A 6,276-nucleotide genomic window follows, 5' to 3' on the forward strand; every position below is an offset into this window, starting at 1 on the left:
GTTGGTCGCAAGGGTTGTCTAACGATGTTCACTCCTGTGCAGGCTGGTGAAGTGTGGCCCCAGATCGGTTGACAGGGGGAGATATCTTCCCCATCTGTACTAAAGTGTAACCCATCAACATTTATAAATTGGTAGCCAATCCAAAATGTGCCACTTTGGGTGTCCATGCATTGTTTTGTTCAGAGCAGATTCATGGGAAATGGGATAATGTCCAGGATCTGCAGTTATAAGCTTGCATATGATATATTTTTGTAGCCACAATATTTACTATTTATGCATCTGAGTAGGATGTTAAAAGTAAGCGTGACTTATTCATAACGTGTATGTTGAACTTCTTTCGCACCATACGTAGCCAACAGTGATAACACTGTAACACAATTTTTGTTCCTGGGTAATGTTATTTCGTAATTGCTTATGCCTAAAAAATATAGAAAATGGCTATTATTCCCCACAAACTTTGCTTTTGTGACCAGGACAGTGATATTTTGAAATTTACATATTTTTCAATGAGAAAACGGGCAAATTTGTGTCTTTTCGTTCACATAGTCAGAAAAACAACATGAATCAATATTAACATGTATTTATACTAAAGTAATACAAAAAATACTACAAAAGAGTTAGAAGTGAGTAGTTTTTCGAAATTTACGATTATACTGTAAATCACTTTCACGAATCAGCCGCCAAATGTAGTCTCCCATCATGTTCTCGTTTTCTGTCCTTGGTAGCGGCGTTCAAAGTCTAGTATATCCTGGTGGAAGCGCTCGCCTTGCTCCTCCGAGTACGCTCCCATATTCTTGAATTTATAAAGATGAGCATCAAGGATTTGGACTTTTGAGGGACATCCTACAGCCCATTGTGTCGTAGTTCTTCACCAGTCTCAACCAGCTGCACATAGTTTTCGACCTTGTGATTGCCCAGGAAGCCACGAACCGCTGTCCCAAACCGCTTTCTCCTTACTAGTGAGCTTCTTGGGGAATTCATTGCACTCCAGGATCCTCTTTATCTGTGGTCCATTGAAGACACTGGCTTTGACATTTGCCTCAGACAGCTTAGGGAAGAAGTCTTGAAGTAACTTGAAGGCTGCCAACTCCTTAGCTACAGCTCTGACAAATTGTTTCATAAGGCCCAATTTTACATGCAGTGGTGGCATCAGCACCTTCCGGGGGTCCACCAGTGGCTCCCACTTGGTCCGCGCTGTGGCCAGTCCCGCCTGTGGTAGTGCACCTTGGTGTCCCTGCTGTCCCAAAGACAATGATAGGGAAACTTGGTAAAACCGCCTTGGAGACCCATCAGGAATGCCACCATTGTTAAGTCTCCGATGATCTCCCAGCCGTACTCATCATACTTCAAGGCATCCAGCAAGGTATTGATGCTGTTGTAATCCTCTTTGAGGTGCACCGAGTGAGCCAGGGGAAGAGACGGGTACTTGTTACCATTATGGAGCAGCACGGCTTTGAGGCTCCTGGATGAGCTGTCAATGAAGAGGCGCCACTCATTCTGGTTACAGGTGATTCTGATTGCCTCGAATAGACTGGACACATTGTGGCAGAAGCAGAGCCCATCTTGACAGGTGAAGAAGCTGCAAAAAGGTTGGTGATGCATCCTCTGATCTGCGACTTGCACACTTTCATCCAACAAGTTCCACTGCTTAAGCCTAGACGTCAAAAGCTCGGCATTGGACTTGGTGAGACCAATATCTCTGATCAAGTCGTTGAGGTCTTTTTGGTTGGGGTAGTATGGGTTGCTGTCCTCAGCTCCACCTCTGAAATTGTCATCTGGATCTCCAATGTCTTCCTCGCTCTCTGACTTGCTGCTCCTAAAGTCGGCTGCTCTCTCTCCAGGGGAGTGGGTATGGGGTGCTCATGGCAGTGGCACCGGGGCAATGGATGAAGGTCCGGATATGTGATAGGTGCATTCTTGGAAGGGTCCACCATGCAGAAGTAGCAGTTTCTTGAGTGGTCAGTGGGTTCCCGCCAAATTCTTGAGATAGTGAACTTCATGGCTCTATTTTCCCCTCTGTACCATCCTACAAAAATACATTTATTTAACCCATGACTAATGTGTAAGAGATCCTCGCAACATTGTTCATATATGATATATATTTTTTCAATAACATGGAAAATTGTAAAACATTTTAAATTTAAAACTTTTCCAATTAAAAAAATGTTAACTAATTTAATAGCATAAAATTCCGAGCAACATTTGTCCATCTTACCTTCCAGAGTTTTTTTGCATTGCTTGCAGGTGACATGAGGTGCGTTTGTCTTGATCCCTGACAGGCATGCCGAAATATGCTTTATAGGCATCACACATCTTAGCAGATGCTTTCAGAGTACTTTTTCGCTCTTGTCTTGATAAATTGGCCGCAGACATTGCAAAATGCATCTGCCGGATGCTTGCAGCCTCTTGATGCCGTCTCAGAAAAATGCAGATATGTATCCACTTAGCTGGAAGCCTACCGAAAGAACCAAGAATATGAATCACTGCAGTCACGAAAGCTTTAAATCAAAATTGAACTGGTGGGCTTAAGGCCCCTGTATTTATACTACTATTTGTATTACTGGAAAGTTCTGGAATGTTCCAGAAGTTACTCCAAGTTTACTCAGCACTGAATCTATCTGGAATATTCTGGAAAATAGGTAAATTTCAAAATATCACTCTCCTGGTCACAAAAGCAAAGTTTGTGGGGAATAATAGCAATTTTCTCTACTTTTGAGGCATAAGCAATTAGGAAATAACACTTACTACCCAGGAACAAAAATAAAATTGTTACACAGTGTAATCAGAAGTATGGATACAATAATACTTAATTTTACAATATTCACTATCAATGTACTTTTTTTTATAATATGTATTTTACATAACACTGGCTTAAAATGGAATGACGATAGGTTATTTCAACATTGAACATGATCACGTGAAAATGTTTTTGCTAATATATTGTAGACGACTACGGTGTATATGAATTCTGAGTTGTGAAGTGAAGCTTAAGCTTGTAAAATGCATAACTAATTAAACTTAGGTTGCTGTTCCTCTCACATGCACACTTGTGGTAGCAGGTTTTAATTTTGCATCCGTGTCTTGCAATTTTCTTTTCAAGTTTAATTTTGGCTTTATTTGTGGAGAGACCGTTAGAAAGTAAATTGCGTATCTTTTTACCTATATTCTCCGCAATGATTTTGTGTTTTATGACTGGCATTTTTTTCTGTGTAGTCTGGAAGAAACTATAATCAACAATAATTATGCTTATGTATTTTCCTGGTTGCATCAAATCTACACTTACGATTAACACCGTTGTCTACGTACGGTGCGTAAGAAGTTCAACATACATTCACCCTATGTTACCTATAAAGAGAGCAGTGCTTAGCGATCAATGCTTTCGCTGTACTAGTGTAGATGGAACACTTAAAGTTTGTATCCTCATGTTCTACCCTTGGGAGTAATGAGCCCTGTCTGCCTGAGTGGTGCATCTCAGACCGCAACGTGGTCTACCATGCATTTTTGCGCAAAGACCACCACATGCTGTCCTGCTTATCAGTGCTAAGCCTGTCGGCATTGCCGGTAATAGAATTGGGGTCAGGAGCACCAGATGGCAGAAGTCTGCTGAAGCCGTAAAACTCCCTCGGCTCTGGTTGGGAGTGTTTTTTTTTACCTTGCTTTGAAGGTGACAACAAAGTCCTGCGTGTGGACTCATTAGTACTTGAGCTCCGGGATAATCATGGTATAGGGCAGCCAACTCGCAGCATCAACGACGGCCAATGCACTTAGGCTTTTGGGCTGCAGCAAAATCCAGCTGGAGTAACCCCAACAGCAGTAGGCATGGCCTGGCATACATTAGCAACACATTGGTCGGTGCAGATGATATTACAAAGTCTGAAATCCCAGATGGGCCGTGCTTGTCCCGATTCCACACTGTTTAGAGAAACGCAGTCAACAGATGAAGGCTATGGTCGGGCTCCAGCCACGAGCCACATTTGGTGGGGCCCTGTCGTGAACTGCACCCTCACTTCCGATGTGGGCTGTGCAAATTTCTGCACCATCACCAAGCTTCCTTTATAGAATGACCTTAATCCGCACTTGGGTTCAACCGCACTCGCACAAGGCATGACTGTGGGCCCGGAGTGTCCACGATACTTTTACCTAGTGGCAGACGGTGCACCTCAAGGTGTGCTGTGCACTGCAAAGAGCAGGTGCTTGGAACCATGTTCTCCCTCCTTTCCAGATCCGCAGCATGGCCTTGCTGGCTTCCAGGACAGTCGAACCTCTTTTTTTAGTTATACCTGGGGGATCGGTTGGATATGGTTCTCTGCACGCTAAACCTGTTTGGTGAGATATACCATTGAGTATGTAATGGTGTCGGTGCTGCCAAAGGAATACAAAAAGTAACCACTCATGACTAACTCCGACAGTGAGGCAGACGACCAGACTCCATCAGCACAAAATGGAGGGACATTTGAGAATTGTTGCAATCAGACCATGTTTTTGATGATTCCTGTTGTGAGAAATGGTTGGTCATTATCAAAATCCCTAGTTGATGGTGGTGGTGGGGCAAGAGTAACAGTTTTGCGCAATGCTTTGGTGATGATTGTGAGGAGTATATTGTGCCTGTTGGTGGAGGTGAGGAGCGATTTCATGCCTGGACGTGGTCACAATAACCGGTCTTGCCCTTGGTGGTGGTATTTGTCAGAAAAGCCATCTCATGCCTGGTGGTCTCATACCGAGTGGTACGCCATGGTTATGTGTTCGCGAGTGACACCATCATGCCCCTGGGCGGGTAGTGGTTGGTTTTGGTTGTCACGAGGAATGATGGCCTTGTACCAGGTGTCAGTGGTTGTTACGGATGTCGCTGCGAGGAGCAACCTTGATTAACAAAAAAAACATTACTTTGCCCATAATTGGCCTGGGCGGATCACATGAAACGACACCAGGGAAGCGCGCAAGTTGGAGTAAATGTGTGGGGGCTGATGCCCCCCTCCCCACTCGCCATTAGGTGGGGGCTGATCTCCCCCTCCCTCACCACGAGCGGGGGGGGGGGGCGCCACGTCTACTTGGTGGGGGCTGATGCCCCCCCCCCCTTCACTCCCCATTAGGTGGGGGCCGACCTCCCACCTCACCCACCCCGGGCGGGGGGGGCGCCACTTCTAATTGGTGGGGGCTGATGCGGGGGGTCATTACGTAATTGTTTGACTCGCCGCTGTGTGGGGTTTAATTAATAATTTCCACTAAGCCGTTGTGTCAACAAGGCGACCGCTCCCGGGCGCGCGGCACCTCCCACCCACGCGGTTTCTCGGCGTGACACTAGAGCGTGTCTCACAGCTAACACTGCGGTGTGCACACAGATACACGTGACACTAGAGCGTGTCTCACAGCTAACACTGCGGTGTGCACACAGACACACGTGACACTAGAGCGTGTCTCACAGCTAACACCGCGGTGTGCACACAGACACACGTGACACTAGAGCGTGTCTCACAGCTAACACTGTGGTGTGCACACAGACACACGTGACACTAGAGCGTGTCTCACAGCTAACACTGTGGTGTGCACACAGACACACGTGACACTAGAGCGTGTCTCACAGCTAACACCGCGGTGTGCACACAGACACACGTGACACTAGAGCGTGTCTCACAGCTAACACTGTGGTGTGCACACAGACACACGTGACACTAGAGCGTGTCTCACAGCTAACACCGCGGTGTGCACACAGACACACGTGACACTAGAGCGTGTCTCACAGCTAACACTGTGGTGCGCACACAGACACACGTGACACTAGAGCGTGTCTCACAGCTAACACTGTGGTGTGCACACAGACACACGTGACACTAGAGCGTGTCTCACAGCTAACACTGTGGTGCGCACACAGACACACGTGACACTAGAGCGTGTCTCACAGCTAACACTGTGGTGTGCACACAGACGCACGTGACACTAGAGCGTGTCTCACAGCTAACACTGTGGTGCACGCACAGACACACGTGACACTAGAGCGTGTCTCACAGCTAACACTGTGGTGTGCACACAGACACACGTGACACTAGAGCGTGTCTCACAGCTAACACTGTGGTGTGCACACAGACACACGTGACACTAGAGCGTGTCTCACAGCTAACACTGTGGTGTGCACACAGACACACGTGACACTAGCGTGTGTCTCACAGTTAACACCGCGGTGTGCACACAGACACACGTGACACTAGAGCGTGTCTCACAGCTAACACCGTGGTGTGCACACAGACACACGTGACACTAGAGCGTGTCTCACAGCTAACA

This window comes from Petromyzon marinus, chromosome 1, assembly GCF_048934315.1.
Source record: "Petromyzon marinus isolate PM22_M1 ecotype Great Lakes invasive population chromosome 1, UKy_Petmar_22M1.pri1.0, whole genome shotgun sequence".
NCBI lineage: Eukaryota > Metazoa > Chordata > Hyperoartia > Petromyzontiformes > Petromyzontidae > Petromyzon > Petromyzon marinus.